A 19,544-nucleotide genomic window follows, 5' to 3' on the forward strand; every position below is an offset into this window, starting at 1 on the left:
CGAATTTTCTGGTATGAATACGCAGCAGCTTGATCCGATGACCCTACAAGCTCCGCCCCTATCAGCCAGGATGACGTCAAGGACAAGACGATTTTGAAGCACAACAATCCGCATAGCAGACTGCTCTTCCGTTAAATTGCCTAAGGCGGAAATAGTCTCATTCACTACTGCTTCAAGGGTTCTAGTTAATCTACGTATCAGCTTACTATTAGTAACAGTACCTATATAGGGAAAGATGCCTTTATTAAAATCTACATACTTGTCCCATGCCGTCTCAGTGTAATCGACAATGGGGAGATCTCTCCGTTCTCTGTTGTGTACTAAATGAATATTTCTGTAATAATCAGGAGGAGCTAGGAAAACAGGTGGCAAAAGGAATGCAATGTAGCAGGTACCATCCCAATCTAGTGGTAGACGCATATATGCCGTCTGACCACATATAAAGTAGGAGTGGCGAGAAGCTCTAAACGAAGATTTGCCTAGATCACTGAATTCTACTATAGTAGTGCATTTACTATGGCCCATATGTATGGAACCAACCTTTCTTACACACAATTCACCCTTCGCTGGGAATACTGACATGGTGGGTAAGACTAGTTCAACTTCGGATACGACATTTAGAATCATGAGATTAGGTGTAAAATTACCTAATCCATATACTTCATTTTCTAGATCAGTTCCTGTTCTTTTGGGGCGACCCTCCTTGTCAGGATAGCAGACCTTGAGTAAAGCTAGGTTCAGGTTTCCCCATACCCAATGATCTTGGTAAACTGCTGTATCTGAGTCTATGGAATTGATTAAACTAAACCATGCTCCACAGGAGCCATTATGTGTAAATGGATGTGGAAAGAAAGGCAGGACTCCTTCATAATTCTGATAGGGAGGGAGTCGGCCACATACCCAACAATTGGTGGCATTACTAGTCTGATGGGAATGATGTAACATACTAATGAAAGTGTTATTGCGCAGCGCAAGTCTATAAGACAATTCATGCGGAGGTAAGTCACTAAAAGAATGTTCAGCAGCAACAACATCAACATGTCTAGAAATAGGGTAATATATGTGCAACAACATACTTGTAATAATTATTAAAAGACTTAATAAAAACAAAATTAATAATGTCACTATACAGTGGCTACGCAGTGATTTACAATACGTCCAAGGGATACATGTCAGAGACAATTCAACCGCTTCACCTTGGAGAGGACTTAAACAATCAAATTGCTCGACTGGTTGGGCCTAAGCTTTAGTTTGTACTTTTCAGAATTGTTCGGTTCAACAAAAGGAAGCTTTGTATCAGTCTGTGAGGGAGTGCAGGGCACAGTGTCTATATCCGAGGATAGTCCATGAAATTTCTTGATATGGCTTGAATGAATCCAGCCCTTGCGGCCCTCGATCTTCACGGCTGTTCTCGTGGTCAACAGGACCAACTTGGGTGCTTTCCACCTGGGCTCCAGCTGAGTCTTTCGGTCGAAATTCCTCACAAAGACAAGATTACCCGGAACAACGTCATGGGGTTTCACCTCAGTGTTGTCGGGAAAAGCTGCAGCTACCTGTGAACGAGAAGATTGTAGTGCAGACATCAAGGAAGCCAAGTAATCTGTCAGCATATTACAGTCAATATCAGTTATTTTGCGTGGTATAGGCGTCCCCCACATATTTGGTGGTCTACCGAAGATCACCTCATACGGGGATAGCCCTGTTCGAGAGTGTGCTACCATTCTCATGTAAAAGAGTGCAACTGGTAACGCTACTACCCAGTCGACACCTTTCTCTCTGCATATTTTGGACATTCTGATTTTCAGTATCTGGTTATGTCTTTCTACGAGACCTGCTGCCTCGGGGTGTCGGACACAGTGGAATTTCCACTGATATCCTAACAGAAGTGAAACGTGTTTCATTAATTCGGATGAGAACGGCTGGCCGTTATCTGAGTAAACAGCACGTGGTAAACCGTATCGTGGGAAGAATTCTCGAACCAACTGTTTGGCAGTAGTCGGGGCAGTGTAATCTGAAACCGGGTATGCCTCCGTCCAACGGGACAGAGCGCAAACAACTACGAGAACATATTTGAATCCTCGACATCGTTCCATCTGGATATAGTCCATCTGGAGTACTTCAAAAGGATGATTAGGAGTATGAAATCCACCCTGTTCTACGGGAACGCTTTTTCCTGGGTTGAACTGACAACAGATCATACAGGTACGGACCTTTTGTTTTGCTGCTGCTCGTAAATGTTTATTGAACCAAATGTGTTGAATGCTGTCTAGCATAGCTTTTTCTCCTAGATGTGCTGGACTATGTATAGTGTTAATTATAACTTGGACCATTGAATCAGGAAGGAACCATACAGACTTTTCCTTCATCATCCATCCTTGGTCCGTTTGGATCCCTCCTAATTCAGTCCATTTCTTTATTTCGTCTGGTGTAGCATGTGTCTGTATGTCAATTACGTCAAGAGTAGGATCTTTAACTGTCATACAATGTGTCGGTGTCAGGACTATTGTCTTTGTCATGTCGGGGGTTTGAGTTTGAGCAGTCAGTTTAGCTGTTCTGTCGGCTAGATCATTGCCTTGGGAAATGATATCAGTAGCCTTTGTATGGGCCTTACATTTCATAATTGATATTTCAGTGGGTAGATGTATTGCATCTAATAATGCATGAATGAGGGGTCCGTGCTGAATGTGGGCACCGTGGGAAGTTAAATAACCTCTCTCTCGCCACAACACGCCGAAGTCATGTACAACTCCGAATGCATAACGTGAGTCAGTGTATATGTTGACTTTTTTATTCATGGCTTGAATACAGGCTTGTGTCAGAGCGATAAGTTCTGCGGCTTGAGCTGACAAAGTGTTTATACGATTAGTTTCAATGACTTCAGTATCTGTGGTGACTGCGTAGGCGGCTACTAACTCTCCTGTACTTGTTCTCATGCATGAACCATCTACATACAAGGTCAGGTCTGGATCTGACAATGGGACATCTGTCAAGTCTTGTCTGGGTTTTGTTGTTATTGTAATAACTTCAATACAGTCATGGGCTAGTGGGTCTGTTCCGATTACAGGTAAAAGTGTGGCAGGATTCAATGTGTTACAGCGTCTGATTTCTATATGTGGTTGAAACAATGTAAGCTCGTATCCTGTAAGTCGCGCTATAGTCAAGTGTTGTGTTTGCGTTCTATTTACAAGAACCTCTACTGCGTGTGGTACTTGAACTGTCAATGGATGTCCTAACACTATGGCATCGCTTTGTCTGATTGCTAAAGCTGTCGCTGCTACTGATTTCAGGCACGCAGGCAAAGCCTGAGCTACGGGATCTAATGTACTAGAAAAATAAGCACATGGTTTGTGTGCTCCTGCTTGTTCCTGTGTGAGTACTGACAAGGCAGTACCTTCGCGTTCTGTAACAAAGAGTGTAAACTGTTTTCTGTAACATGGCGTTGCTAAAACGGGTGCTTGACATAAAGCTTTCTTTAAGCTTTCAAAAGCTTGTGTGTGTTCCTGAGTCCAAGGGAGAACAGTCGATGTGGCTGCCTCCTGTGTGGTTAACTGAATGAGTGGTTTTGCTAGAAATGCGTACTGAGGGATCCACTGCCTACAATATGAAGTGAGGCCTATGAAAGCCCGCACCTCCTTTTGTGTCTTGGGTATTGACATGTTAGCTATTAACTGAATGCGGTCGGGTGTAAGCTGCCTTCCCTCCTTGGACAGCGAGTGTCCAAGATAAACAACTCGCTGGACACAGAATTGCAGCTTAGAAGGGGACACCTTGTGCCCCTTTTCGGCCAGAAATTGTAAAACTGTCAGTGATGCTTTTTCACATTCCGGTTCGCTTCTTGCGGTGATCAGCAGATCATCGACATATTGAAGCACGGCAGTGTTAACTGGCATGTGGATACTGTCGAGTTCTCGTTTCAGTGCTTGGCTATAGATGCTGGGGCTTTCTGTAAATCCTTGAGGTGCGCGGGAGAATTTAAAGCTACGCCCATTTAAACTAAATCCGAACAAATATTGGCTTTCCGGATCTATTGGGACGCTGAAAAAGGCATTCTTGAGGTCAATTACAGTAAAGAATGTTGCTTCGGAATCAATAGCTGTCAATAATGACGAGATATCTGGGACCACAGGAAATTGTGGCACAATGCATTTGTTTAACTCGCGCAGATCAATAACCAATCGATATACCGGCGGAGCTGTAGGATCTGTTCGTTTAAGAATCGGAATTATCGGTGAATTACATACATTGGAGTCTGTTTCTACAACTACTCCTTGGGCAATAAGCTCGTCAATGATTTGTAGTAAAGCCACTACAGCATCTGGTGGTAACTTGAATTGTCGCATTCGTGGTAGCACCACTCCTGCCTTTAGTGTGACTCGATATGGTGTAATATTCATGCAACCGACATCAGTAGGGCCTTGTGCCCATAGATGTGTAGGTAAAGTCTGCAGTCGGGGATCCATGTCTCTAGATACATAGTGACCTTTAAAATCACGTAAAAACAACCTTACTCCTTCCGGAGAACAACATATTATGGCTCCTAGAGCTTTCAGGGTTTTGATTCCTAACAGATTTTCTGGACATGATTTAGTAAGCAATAAATCTGTAGTTCGGGTCAGAGGTCCTATCGTAAGTGGAAGAGGCTGTGATACTTCATTAACAATAGGTTTTCCTGAAAAACCAAGGGAAATATTCTGAGAGCCTGAGAGGGGTGCCCCTGGAACTTCACTACGTTTTATAGTTGTTCGACTTGCCCCTGTATCGAGTAAAAATTTTCTATCTTGACCTAATAATTCACTATGTACATAAGGTCCTTCTTGATCTACAGGAATCTCGATAAGGGGTAAGTCAACTTCCCTCTCTAGGCTAGTTCATGCGTAACGTTGATACTCAGGATATTCATACTGTGCAGTCTGATACATTTGTCGTGTTGTTGTCTGTGTGGCAGCAGCAGGCAACGGTGGTGCAGCTGGCACAAACTGTATTGGCTGTTGTGCGGCTGGCATGGCCTGGGCATGCTGCATAGCTCCTTGTTCATTCTGATCTTGTCTTAGTGGCCGTGATCTTTCTTGTGTTTTACCTATGGCGATATTATGTTTTAAAACTGGACAATCGTGTACGTAATGACCTGGCTTTTTACAATAATTGCATGCCCCTTTTACGGGTCCTGCTGAATCGGAATGTGTCATACCCTTTTTATGTCCTTCAGCTGGAACTGTCTGGGAAACTAGCATTTTCATTTTCGTGTCTTTCATGCGTCTGTGTTCATGTTCTTGTTCCTCTTTAATTCTATTGTGGTGGTACTGTAACATTTGTGTTGGAGTGTTACCTTGCCAGGTACTCTCGAATTTTAATACTCTATTCTTTACTGGGGGCAGGGCATTTTCCACTAATTTTGTTACAAACAGATGCGGGTATGATTCACTACTTGCTTTTATGCCACTATTTATACCAAAACATTTCTCGAATCGGGCATAGTAATCGCTAGTGTCTTCATCTTGTTTCTGTTTACAGGCTGAAATTGTACCCCAATCTTCCTTTTTCGTAGTTAATAAACGTGGCAGTACCTGTACTAGTAGACCTGGTAGTGCTTTAGTTTTGTCCCCAAGCCCCGAACCTGGACCTCGGGCCCTTTCTTCTGCTTCTAATGCTGACCATTCTATCTTTTGGTCACCTACCTCCCACTCCTTTTCCTTGAGTTTCTCATAAATGCCAGCAGGCATCAATACCTTTAATATGGTCATAATGTCGGGGTAGGTATACTCTCCCATGAGTAACATGTCTTTAATTTCTCGGTGAAAACCCGCTGGGTCTTTGTCATGACTGGGTACCACTTTCTTCATTTCTAACAATTCTATTTTCGATATGGGCGTATATACAAATACACGTTTAAACTGATCGTCCTCGCCTTTTATTGGGTGCACTTCTCGTAAGGGATTCTGTCTATCCATGTGATACGTTGTTCTTTCCTTGACAGGCAATGAGACATGCTCTGAGCATACAAAAAGAATATACTGCTTTCTTGATACTAGAATTTCTTTAATTAACTTAGTACCTGGACCTCTCCATTTATTCATAAGCAATTCAGTTAATATGTCAGGTAAAGGACCAGGGTCCGAATGCTGACTCTGATATAGTATAATGAGTTGTTGAATCATATAAATCCCAGCTAACCTCTGCTCATCTGGGGTGAGATTCAAAAATGTGCGTACTACTGTCTCATCACTATATTTTCCGGGACTGTCCACCCAATGGACAGCTGCCCTTGCTAAATCTTGTTCATCCATAGAATCGAGAAAATGATAACCCCTTCGTTCTCGGAGTAGCTTGTCGGCGGTTTGGAACGAATGCTCGTTAGACCTTATGTTAATTATAGGTATTTGGAAATTCCTGTCATTATCTGGACATATTGGACGTATTGAGTCAGTATGACATCTAGTCTGATTCCTATTACAAGATCTTCCTCTACCTACATAGGCTATGGTGTCCGACTGTCCTGCGGGCAGTCCTGACCCTTCTTCCTCGCTTTGTTCGAACTCGTCTGTCTCTAATCTCTCCTCGTGTAGGCGTTCTATTTCTTTACGGATTTTTCGGCACATGGCTATTATACAATTTTGCTTATCGTGTCTCCCTTCTGATATATTCTGGCTCCATTTTGTAAGAATTTTCATTGCTTCCGGATCTACCCCCGGTCGGTCTTGATTTCTGATCACACAGTTTATGAGGAAACGTAACAGTTCCCCCTGTATCTCTACTTTCTGGTATTCCATAGCTCTGTTAATACATTCTGGATCTCGCCCTGTTTGAACAAAATGATATATTTTATCTAGATGCGCAGTCATTCCTGGTAGCTTCGCTAAATACCCTGCGGCTCGTCTGATACGTAATGATGCCAGGATCATTTCGTCCTCTTTACCGAGCACCGGGTCATATCTACAATCTATAAGAAGTTCCTTAAGCGTACGATCACTTACGAATTTGGGTGTACGTGAATGCGCTGACTCTTGAAAAATAAGTTTATTTATTCTAGGTGGCGTAGAAAAAATATTGGTAGCACCTCCCGTGGCCCCGTCTGGGGCGTCGGGTGTGAAAGGATTCGTCGAACGTGACACAGCAACTATAGGTGTGGACTCAGCTATGGAAGCACCTGTAGGAACAGATGCAGAAACAGATGTGCTTGCCTGAACTTGTGACTCGATTTGTTGCTGTAGGGATACGGGTGCTGGATCTTGGCGTTGGACCTCCCTGGTATGCGGTCTACGTGGGGCGGAATTTGCATACTCGGGAGCTGCGTCATCTAAATATGAGGAAAGAAAAACATCTTCTGCGGTTCTAGGATGCCCCTTAGGATGTACCTTGATTGGGAATAATGGGGGTGGCAAGTCTTTCGGTATCTCTGGAGTAGCCTTAGGTAATCCTTCGGCCAGAAGGGGATACATACCATTCATAAGGGCATTTCTTTGTCTGTCTACTTGTTCTGATTTCACTCGGATACCTTCCTCAATTAATAGATTTTCTTGAACTTTGCTTGAACTTTCTTTACTCTTCTCTTCCTGTCTACGTGCTTTTTCTGTGCGTCTATGAGATTCTTTACGCCATAACTCAACGGCGTCTTTCTGTGACTGTCTGACTTTCCTTTTCCATAACTCTTCCTCGACTTTTATGATGCACTCTGCATCCCAGGTTCCCGCTGCGGGCCATCTCTGACTTTCTGGTAATCCCTTGGTGTAGTCTACCCATAAATCAAGAAATAATATAGCGTCTAAGCCATGTTTGTGATACATGAAGTGCCCTGGAGTATCCCTAGGAGGAATAGGGACGGCTTCTTCGAGTACCCCTTTTCTAGTAGTGATCTGTCTTAATTTCGAAAAGAGCGGCATATTGACAACTAATCTGATACTTAGTCTTGAACACACTTAATACAAAAGCACAATAATGAACAACCATTCATACCACAATATGCAGGACGTTTAACACATTAAACATTAAAACATTAAACCTTTAACTGAAACAACAATGATGATCGTCTGCATAACTAAATCACCATGCTTAATTCTTGACACTTACTAGATACTTCGGAATACTTGATATACTGCTAAACAGTACAGATACACTGCTAAAACAGTGCAGACCGGATTTGTGTACCCAAACCCGTCTTGACCGGCACAACCTATGTGCACGTCAGAAATGCCTCCCCAGTAATGGTACTCACCGGGTAGCTTCGGAAACGGAAGGCCTCGGTAACTTGAACTTGAACCGGACTGGACTCGACTCGCCTCGTCGGAAACTGGGCTTGACTTCGAACTGGTGGGTCTCTGTATACCTCGGATCTTGCTCTCTCAGCTAGGCTCTGGTCGGGATACTTCGCACTTCTCACCGCCTCGTCTGGGTGTTGATCGCAGTCTCAGTCGCTCCCGCTTGACCGGAGGGAGATACAGGAAATCCTGCTGGTACGCGTTATTGTCCGTCCAGCTGTGGCAGGAGACCGGGCCTGCTACTCACCGCCGGCGCGTGAGATGAGAAAGTGTCCCTATTCGGGCGCCATCATGTGGTAAATAAAAATTCCTTTACCGGGACTGAATTTGATACAGAAACATTATAAAATAGCTCAGTAAAATGAGAGGCAGAATCCGTGATATTAGAGTTTCGGAATGGGCTTTATTCCAGTAATCGATTATAATCGGATGCTCCAAGTTCCATCACCACGGGGGTTCAGGAAGTGAAGTACATACTTTATTGACAAGAAGTAACTTTTATAGTACATACATAATAATGAAGTGAATACAGTAGGCGTAACAATTGATAAGGACATTGACGTTTGGGCTGCGTAACCGAAAATGGGTGTAAAAATGAGTAAAAAGGAACATGATTGGTTATGATGTCATGTATAGGTGGATCTATAAGATAATACTTGGCCTAAATGCGCGCGCAGCAGTCTGACGTGTAATTGACGTGTAACTAGGGGGTGACGGGGACTTGACACTTAGCTCTACATGTGGAGACGAGAAGTCTGGGGGGTCAAGTCAACCTAATCCCAAATCATATCTAACATCCTATGTTTAAAGAACTATGTTATCCACAAAAGAAGGACTCTCGGATAGAATTTATTCTATACTGACTGTGCGTGCGTGTACAAGCGTCTAAGTGTCTACACTGAATGCGAGGGGGTAGGAATATTCCATGGTAACAGGGCTATGAATTACTTGCATGAGGACAGAGAAGCTGGGCCTTTTTGCTTGGTAACTGGTAGAATGTTTACTTAAACTACTAGGCAGGAATGCATCGGCTGAGGGGGAAGCAGATAATTCGAAGGTGAAATACAGTTCTTGGCAGAGAGTAGGCTGATGTCAGGCTTCGTGAGCCGCGCAGAGAATGAGACAAAGTTCATGGTCACAGATGCAGGCTCGGACTGGAGCTTCAGAGGCAGAAGGCAAGAGGAGTTTTGATGACAGAATCAGGGCCTACTTGCCTGGACTGTAAAGTGGCATAAGTGAACCATATAAAGCCGGTGGCCTTTCATATTTAGGAATGGAATATCCGGCCTATTCATGGCGGATCTGTCAGAGGACATGTTGACGGTGGACGCACATGTATTTGCGTCTTCATAACTGGAACTGGAGGGAACATACATGTACTTGTGACATGCACATGTAACCGTTGGGGTCCAAGATAGGGGACATAACTGACCAGAAAAATCCATATTTCCACAGATGGAACATGCTGTGCACTTGTAATAGTAACAGACGTAATGTTGAAACGTGGGGCATTTACCACAAACCTGCAGTAATGGATAAGCCAAACTAACTCTGTAATGCAAAAGAGTTATACTGACCTTGGACAGTATAATCTAGTCTGCTAACATAAAAAGTACTTACTAAAGTTAGAAAAAAAAAAGTCTGAATGTCGTCTGGTGATTGGTATCTAAATGTGGTGCTTCTCAGCTAACCAACATTCAAGAGTTTAAAAACAAAGTAAAGTGCAGGTCAAGAACCTTAATTGTCAAAATACAGTACAAGTTGTACAAAAAATTGAAACTACCTACAACTGTTTTATAGCAAGATATTCCTCCCCCTTCCCCCATCCCAAAACAGGAAGAAAAGAAAACCAGCTAGTCTACAGAAGTGGAAGTTCAGCTGGTGAGTAAATCCATCTATATGTTACACGTAAAAAGCACACATGCAGTGTCATTGTGGAAGGTATGAGAGTCATGTCAAAAGAGTGCATCACGGGCATAAGCATGTTACCAGAAAATAGCTGTGTCCATAGATATCACTTGCTGTGGGAAATCAAACTGGTGCCCAGTTAGGCTTCTGAGCAAGAGTCCATGATAAGCTCCAATGCTGCAAAGAGTAGGCAAACGAAGTTCCGTTAAAAGTATAGCAATGATGATAGTTAAGTTGTGTCAAAGATGTGACAACCCCATAATATAGGTTTTAAGACCTGTAAACCTGTCTATATTCAATCCACTTGCCATCATTAAGTGGATGGAAGAACCATGTTTCTACATTCTCAAATCAAATTATTTATGGAAATACTGCAGTATGTCACCTCTCATGCAGTATATAAATATATGTTAAGTCTGCTGAAAAACGGGTATACTTAGGATATCTTACAGCTCCTCCTGCAGTGCAAAAAGCCAGCCAAAAATCCAATGTTGGGTGTATATTTGAATGCAACAAAATAACTGGTATAGGCATGTAATTCCCGTGCTCTAAGTCTTCATCTTGCACCCATAATTAAATCAGAACCAGGTCCTGGAAAACATCTTGTGCTACCTGTATTTGTAAAAATACGAAGATGTGGATAGATTTCCAAAAGCACACGAAGAATAAAAATATGCCCCAACAGACACCACGCATATGTGCCACATGTGCTGGTTATGTTTACGAGTCCTTACAAAAGATAGCTATAGTTACGAGACCTAAAAACCATACAACGTGGCACAGAGCCCATCACTTACCCGTCTAGCCTCGAGAATGCCAAAACGCACGTGAGGCAACCCGATTCCACACCCCAGTCAAATTAACGCTGAAGCATCACGTCCTGCAAGTTTATGCAGGTGAGCGGTCACGAGTGAAAAACTGTGTATGCCGGTGACGGCAAGACCAGCACGGTTAGAGTCATCATGGAGTGTCAAAACATACAATGCCCCATCCATAATGGTTGGAAAACATTAGATTTTCTGCTTGTCGATTAGCTGGCAGGAAGCCTGTGTATCAGTGGAAGACTGGCAGCTAGCAGCTAGAAGTCAGCGCGTTGCTCTGCTGCCCTCCAGTGGACGCTGCACAGTAAATCAAAGAGTGTAAAATAAACACAAAACAAGCTGCTAATTAAACAGGCGCGGCCGCGAAGGAATGTCAGGAATGCAGCTGGCATCCGGACGCTCTACTGCTCGCTCCCTAGGCCAGGGGAGAGAGAAGGCAGGACATGCACCCGCCTTTGGCCAATTGCGTGCTGTCTTTCTTAGAAATAGCGTGTGATGGGAAAAAAAAAAAAGCACACGAACGTGCGTGTGGTCCGAGTTGAAAGTCCTTACTATAAGCCTCGCAGAGTAGCGCATGCGCGCTGGCTCAGGAGAGACCTAAAACGGCGGAGCACAGTGGGATGACTAATTGGAATGCAGAAATGAGAGTGGGAGCAATGCTGCACTGGATAGAATTAACGCAGTCTGACACTAAGGACTGCCAAAATGTTAATCTAAAATTGTAACAGTTGTATAATCAAAGCGCAACAACCCCCAAGTTAATGCAACAACGCCCAAGTTAGTGCAAATACAAGTTCCTATTAAGTCCCCCCAAAATTAGCCCCCCCTCATAAAATTCAGTGCAATCAGAACAGAATAACAGGTCAAAACATTTAAAAAACGATTAAAGAGCAGATTTTTAGCAGAACTAACCTCTGCTCGTCCGCGGCATTGACGGCATTTATAGAAAGTGAGGAAAGTGAATCTGAAAACTGGAGCGCACCTTTGAAAACAAATGGGGCTCACAGTGGGATCACTAATTGAAATGTGGAAGTGAGAGCGACAACAGTGCTGCACTGGAAAGGATTAAAGCATACTGACACTAAGGACTGCCAAAATGTTAATTTATAATTGTATCAGGCGTACAGTCAAAGCACAACAACCCCCAGGTTAATGCAACAACCCCCAAATTAGTGCAAATATAAGTCCCCCAAATTCATCCCCCCACGTAAAATTCAGTGCAATCAGAGCAGAATAATAGGTAAATGTTTTTAAAAATGAATAAAAAGGAGATTTTTAGCAAATTAACCACTGAGCATCCTCTGCATTTAAGGTATTTATAGGAAATAAAGAGAGCGATTCTGTAAAAACTGGAGCGCACCAAGGGGGGAAAAAAAGGGGCTCACAGTGGAAACGTTAATTAGAAACTGGTAGTGAGAGCGGGAGCAACGTGCCGCTGGATAAGATTAAAGCAGTCTGACACTAAGGACTGCCAAAACATTCATCTAAAATCGTATCAGGCATATAGTGAAATCGCAACAACTCCCAAGTTAATGCAACAACCCCCAAGTTCTGCAAGTTAGTGCAAATACAAGTTAAAATAAAGTCTCCCAAAGTCACCCCCCATGTAAAATTCAGTGCAAACAGAACAGAATAACAGGTAAAAATGTTTACAAATGTTTAGGAAGCAGATGTTTAGCAAACCTAACTACAGCGCCTCCACAGAATTGAAGGCCTTTATAGGAAGTGAAAAGAGCGATTCCGAAGCACTGGAGTGCCCCATGAATCACCAGCACGCACCTCGTGCTGAAAGTGGAAGGGGGGGGGGGGAGTGCGAGAGCACACAAAGCGTTTCCCTTGCGGGAGCGAGCCACAGGCACCATGTGTAAGTTAGTTCAAAACGTATATTGTCAAGCTCGCTCCCGCAAGGCAATTGCCACACATGCACGCGTTGCCTTTGAAGCCAATGAAACGCGTGCACGCTTTTGGCTGAAAAGCCAAAGCCATTCCAAAAAGGTCTTTTTGCTTATGCAGCACATGCGCGCTGCATAGGCGAGACCTAAAAATGAATGATTATTGTACGATATTTGTTAAGAATCGCTATTTAAGCATTCACAATTCCAAAACACATTATTTTTCACTTTAAAAATTCATGCGCTCACTCTAACCATTTATACACATCGAGATATTCAAAAAACATTGTTGTTTGCTTATAAGGAAGTGACCGACTCCTTAACATCACGGAACCTGTTCTCCTCAAAGAACAGTGATTATTTTAAAACTGTAGAGACAGAACACACCACCAACAGATTGCTGCAGTCTTGGTGAATAACGATCTATTAATGTACCGATTTAAGGTGTAATCCCACGATATCTAAGGCTCAATTACAGTCTTACCAAAGGGATAAAATAGGCGCAATAGGACCCAATAAAGCGAACAGGTGTAATCGCAGAAGGTCCAAGTCAGCTGGCTAGAACTGCTGAGCACTCAAGATTTGAACTTTTAATAAAGTACAATTCATCAATCACAGTATATTTAGTGTACAGGCCAAGCATTTCCTAAAAGAACCAGGCATAAAATAAACGAAATAACAGAAGAAGAGAAACGTTATAGTTCATTGCATCAAGACACTACTCGCAGTTGTAGACAGCAAGACTTACAAGAGTCAAACCAGAAACCAATCTACATAAACCCAAATACTGCATAAATTAATTCTGCTGGCACCCACCACTCAAGTTCCTACTCTGTACTAAATGTCTGGCAGCATCATTTGAGAGACTTTGCCCAACTGATGACACCCTTTGAAACAATACTGTTATCTCTACACAGACTAATTTGAAGCAGACATCAAAACAGCAATGCAATCTGTCAAGAAACGAACAAGTAATGGAGGCAAATGCTTGAACCGAAGATAACCACGAGAAACTGTTCTGAGTGCAAAACATTTCACCACATTAAAGACAATTAGAACAGATATGCAAATCAATATTGTTCCTAACCCAAATGGACATTCCAGCCCAATACTGGTATATACTTGAATTTTCCATACATTGGCACAAACAAGTGGGGAAAAAGGGGAAAAGAAACCAATGGGATATAAAAGGCTTCTAAAGACTAATTCAAGCCATTCCATCTTTCTCTTTTCATTTATTTATCTTAGTATCCCTAAATTGCAACGGTATCTGAGACATGGCCCCCACAGGCAATGTAAACATCCTTATCAATGTGGTGCACTAAATCAAACATTCACCATCACTCTCACTACCCTATCTGAATCAACTACACATGGTTGCCCAAACAGTGAAGTAAATTCCCCTCATAGTGGACTTGAGATTAATTAGAACATGTGAAAGTTCAGATTGTTTTGATATTGCAGGCTCTCTGTTGGAGCATTAGTTAGTTAGTTTATGCTGATACTGTCTGCTCACAAAAACCCACAGGCGAGTTCTAATGAAGCTAGGGAGCTGGCACGATTTTGAAGACAATGGAATAGGATGCAAAGCTGGCTAATATGACCATAACCCGCATAAAACATCAAGAGAAAAGGGTAACTGCAAGTAAAAAATAAGCAGCAGTACATACGTGCCACATAAATGTAAAAGATAAAGTATCTGTGAAAAAAAAATCTACTTTCATTCTCTGAAACATGGAGTACTAGAGAACGGGTGATGATAACATAACGTCTATTACCAGAAACAGCAATTCTACTACTCAAAATAGTAAGCTCAAAATACACCCCAAAAAAAAAAGTTAACAAAAAAAGGACTAATACATTTAGTTAATTACCTTGTGTGCACGTCTACTTTCTCATCTATCAATCATTTGCCCGCACGGTGAACAAGTGTTAATTACAAGGCCTAAAATATGACATTCTCTAGGAGGGAAGGTGGTGTGCTGCTACACAAAATATCGAAAATATTCATTTTCTCCGAGCTCAATAGAAGCTGACAACATGGTTGGCAACTACATCCTTGGGGCTGCCCTCTGCTTATGAAAAAAGTATGACAGGATAATGCTGACCTGGGTCAACGAGAACAACAGAGTGATTAGGCTCCTGCAGAGAAAGTGTGCGGCAATTAGCATGACAATACTCAAAGGCACGCAAGAGCAAGATCCCGATCTGTCTCGCAGCGTGAACCCAACATGTCAAGTGAATGACAAGTCAATACAAGAAAGAAGCAGGTATCAAGCATTTACGTACCCGTTATAAAATGAAGCTTACGCCACATGTGCACGGGTCCCATGTCAGGGCTTCTGTTGCACGGGCACAGATACACCGGTTATTAGGAATCCTTAACTACAGTAGAAAATGGTTAATTGTAAGATGTGTAAGGAGGGCTGAGCGTTTACTCACATCTTCACTTAAAATCAAGTTGTGGGATCTCTTTAAGGAAACATGCCGGTAGCAAGCAATTAGATGATGTATACGTTCTATACAAGCTGTACACTGACATTTAAAACGGGTTAACTGTAAACACCGTGAGAAGCGTATGAAAATTACGCAATGCGTAGTAACTAAATGTGAAGGGGAGTAACACTAGCAAATGTCTCGTAGTGGCTTCATAGCAGTCACAGAGGACCGCATGCAGCCGCTAAACTGTTGACTGGCCCGGCCAGTACCCCGCTACACATAGCACCACAGCGCAGCGGCCCCTCGTTACCTTATAGTACCACTGTAAACAGGTGGGGCCGAGATTTTGTTTGATGGCGGGCTCGACCCACAAACGTGCGGGGTGTGTTAAACTTCTATGACGACCCAGCGTTATTGGATTACGTGTAGCGGTATACACTGACAGCGGCTAGCGGAAGGGCGGTGGAAATAAAGTGAACCAAGCACATTCGAGTTTGACACCCTTTTAAACAGCGCGCTGGGGCTGGTAGCCTCGCACTTCAGGGCAGTAGGCTAGTCCATCAAAACCTGCCGGATGAAGGGATTATAATGTCATGAGACGAGGTCTACCACAGACAGCACACAATGATGAGCACCCCAGTCACTGTATATATTAAAGGGAAGAGAGCACGTGCATGCAAAGCAGATAAAATGTTAAGACAAACAGCATACAACATCACGGCACTGCATCAGGTTTTACAACGCAGACTCCACGACTCTTAAGGCAGCCTTCACTGAAAGGTGGGACGCCAACACGGGGTGGGATGGAGTTGTGTACGGCCAGATCGAGTAATAACTGCATTCGAGCACTGTTTATATGGGGCTCACTAGAGACAGCAGAGGTTACCTAGCCTGTCAGGTCACGCCGCACGAACGGCAGTTGGAGCATTCCGTGGTGCAGGAACCTAGGCCAGACTACCATCGCTTGCAAAAGTAACAATTAAGGACAGAAGCGGCCCAGAGCCCCACAAACAACATCGGCATCGCAAACAGTGTGCGTAGGGTACAACTACCTGTAGCTGTACCTGTCAACTGGACCCTAGTACTTCCGTCTTCACTTTTGTTTATAACAAATTCACACGTTATATCCTCAAAATCCAAGCGAAATTATGCTGCCACAAAACTGGCAGGCTTGCATATACGCCATACTCCTACAGAGCAACAAATCCCGTGTGGTCCTGTAACGGGCAAATGAAATAACGGAACTGCCCAACAGGATGCTCTCCCTACTTCTACCTGCATGGCAAAGTCGGAAATCATGAGTGCCAAAAACCTCCTTCTTATTTGAACGTGTTCTTCCCTGTGTGGTTTCAATAAGTGTGTATTTGGTGAGTGGCCTGGCCCCGCTTTGCCAAGAGGCAACGTATGATTTGGGGGTAGAAGCAAATTGCCCACGGGTGCCCACTGGCATGCCAAAAATGGATACACTTTTAACAATCCCTGAAGGACCAGTCTCAATCAACGAACACAGCAGATCCCACCCCCGCTGGCGATAAGGCTGACAATTACCTAGGCTGCGGGGGCGGTGCCTTCGGGTGTCCCCACTCCCGGACACCGCTGTTCGTCTAGACGGGCCAGACTGTAAGCAGCGCGGCCCCGTCCGCCGCCCAACGCAGTTTCCTGTGTCTAGACCCCGCCTCTTCCTAGAACTGACTGATTTGCACTCTTCTTGACACCCCCGGGGGACTGACGAAGGAGCAAATCTTTCAGGACACCGAATTAGCGCCCCTGGGGTACAAATGAGAGGTAGTCGTTATTCGTACTATGCCCTTATGTTTGGGTCCTTTAATGCTAAGGTGCTCCTTTCCTTCAAGTACTTCACGTGTATATAACAAGCCACAGCTGTTTGCGATTGCTCCCAGACACAATCTGAAACTATAAGCACCGAGTTTTAATAAGGAACTTGTGTTCTCGCAGCTGCCAAGTTTTCATTTTGCTTAAAGTTATGTGTGATATGATATCTCCATGCCATGTTTTGGTGAGCTTGTCGTGTATGACGTTTCAATGTACCTCCTCGCGTGCCACTTAGAGTGATAATGTATTGCGCATTAAACAAAGTAGTTATAGCCATGTATTAAAACAAGTCAGACGTTTCTCCTGTTTATTCATTTTAATAGTTGTGAAACAACTATAACATCTGCCACACGCATGGCATGTGCAATGTCACTAGCTGACTTCCCTTTTCTTTCAGGGTTTTTGTCGTTATAATAAACGTTAGCCCAGTAAGGCAGTAAGGTCCATTGTCAGTCTTCCCCTGGAAAGAAGAAGAACAAGCATTTACAATGCAATGGTCTCGGCAATATTATAGGTAGAGCTATTGGTATTGCTCATTCTTTTTTTTATCATTTTTGTATCCCTAAATAAATGGCATTGTCATTTCTATTGGCATTAGCTTTTTTTTGCATATGTGATACCTATTGCATTAGCAGAGAGAGAGTGAGGTAGTGAAATAGAGAGAGAGAGTGAGGTATTGAAATAGAGAGTGAGGTAGTGAGAGAGAGTGAGGTAGATAGAGAGTGAGGTAGTGAGATAGAGAGTGAGGTAGATAGAGAGTGAGGTAGTGAGATAGAGAGAGTGAGGTAGATAGAGAGTGAGGTAGTGAGGGAGAGGGATGTTGTGAGGTAGTGATATATAAGCATAGAGTGATGTTGTGATGTAGTGAGATAGAGAGAGAGGTAGTGAAAGAGAGAGTGAAAGTGAGTTAGTGAGATAGAAAGAGTGAGGTAGTGAGATAGAGAGTGATTGAGGTAGTGAGTGAGAGAGAGTGAAGTTGTGAGGTTGTGAGCTTCTAATTCTGAACTCTGCATCTTATTAATTTTCGGTCAATGCATATACGCTGTTCTCTTAAACCTACTCTGCACATTTCTTTGAAACCTCGCTGGTTTAAGGTCGTTCTGTGTAACACAATGTACAATCTTCTCACAAAGCCGCTTGTGACAACATCTCACTCTCTACCAGTGCCAGCTTCTCACTACCAACTAATTACAGCTCCTCACACCAATCACCAGTGTTAGCTTTTCACATTGTTCATTAATGACAGCTGCTTGCACTGTACACCAGGAACAGCGTTTCATTCTACCAACCAATGCAGACGCACTATAAAACCCACGACTGTTAGTTCCCACAGTGCCCATCAGTGCTGGTTCCTCACACTACTCACTTGTGCTAGCTTCTCACACCGCACAACAGCCCCAGACACTCACTGTCCACAGGTACCTTTTCCTTAAGCTGTCAATGGCAGCTTCTCACACTGCTCACCAGTGCCACTCTCACTGCCCACCGGTGACTTCTCACACTCTCGAACAGTAGCAGCTTCTGGCACTGTGCACCATAGGGCCCCTCATGCAAACCCATTGTCAGCTTTTCGCACTGCGCACCAATACTGGCCCTCATACATCAGTATCTGCTTCTCACACTGTGCACCAATACTGGCCTCTCATGCAAAAGTAAGGATTTTTTACAGATTTGTCTGAAACAAAACCCAACATTAACAATTTAATTGATGACTAGGATGGTGAAAGTATGGGTAAGGGGCGGGTATGTCTGAAGGTAAGCAATGCAGCAATTAAACACATGGCCACAGTGTGTGGGGTGGGGGTGGTGAGGAAGTAATGTGAGAGGGAGAATCGAGTGTGTAAGTCTTGGTTGAGGTCTGAAGTGCGTTTACAGATTTCTTGGTGTGTTCTTTAGTAACCTTGTTACGGTTTTAATTAATTAACCAAACAATTAACGTTCATTGATTGAATACAATTAAAAAGGAAAAAACATAAAGGTGAAACCTTTGCCAAAGAGAACAGTTTGACCTCTAATGACCCCTCCAAGTGATGCGCAGACATTCAATCCCAAAACTGCGCCCCCGCCTTAAAAACACAGAGCATCGTGGAGGGAGGCTGTAAGACATGTAGCCGGAGTGCTGGCTGTACGGTCGGTGTAATCTGCGTACATGAGAGATAGCTCTGCTGTTTAAAGAGCGCACGCGCTGCACCAACACACCTCTCCCATTGTGCCACCAAGACCCGTGCCGTCAGGTTGCAGGCTACTCGGCTGTTAGAAGTGAGAGCTCATAAGATACGTACTGTAAGGGGTAGCTCTGCTGCCTGGCACGCGAGATGTGTATTACCTACCTATCAGATAGCTCAGCTTCCGAGGCATCTAAAAACCATATGTACTGTTCAAGGTAGTTCTTTTTTGAG

At 43.5% G+C, this 19,544-nt stretch overlaps 1 protein-coding gene across 3 annotated transcripts in view; it reads right to left on the reverse strand.

Annotated features, from left to right (window-relative positions):
• SMARCA2 (SWI/SNF related BAF chromatin remodeling complex subunit ATPase 2) overlaps window positions 1-16,989 on the reverse strand; it is a 1,761,756-nt gene extending 1,744,767 nt beyond the window's left edge. For all 3 annotated transcript variants that reach the window (XM_085632958.1, XM_085632957.1, XM_085632956.1), the window contains exon 1: window positions 16,861-16,989. The gene's annotated coding sequence lies outside the window, so the exon portion shown is untranslated. The remainder of the gene's footprint in view (window positions 1-16,860) is intronic.
• Window positions 16,990-19,544: the final 2,555 nt, after the last annotated feature.

Source organism: Triturus cristatus, chromosome 2_1, assembly GCF_964204655.1.
Source record: "Triturus cristatus chromosome 2_1, aTriCri1.1, whole genome shotgun sequence".
NCBI lineage: Eukaryota > Metazoa > Chordata > Amphibia > Caudata > Salamandridae > Triturus > Triturus cristatus.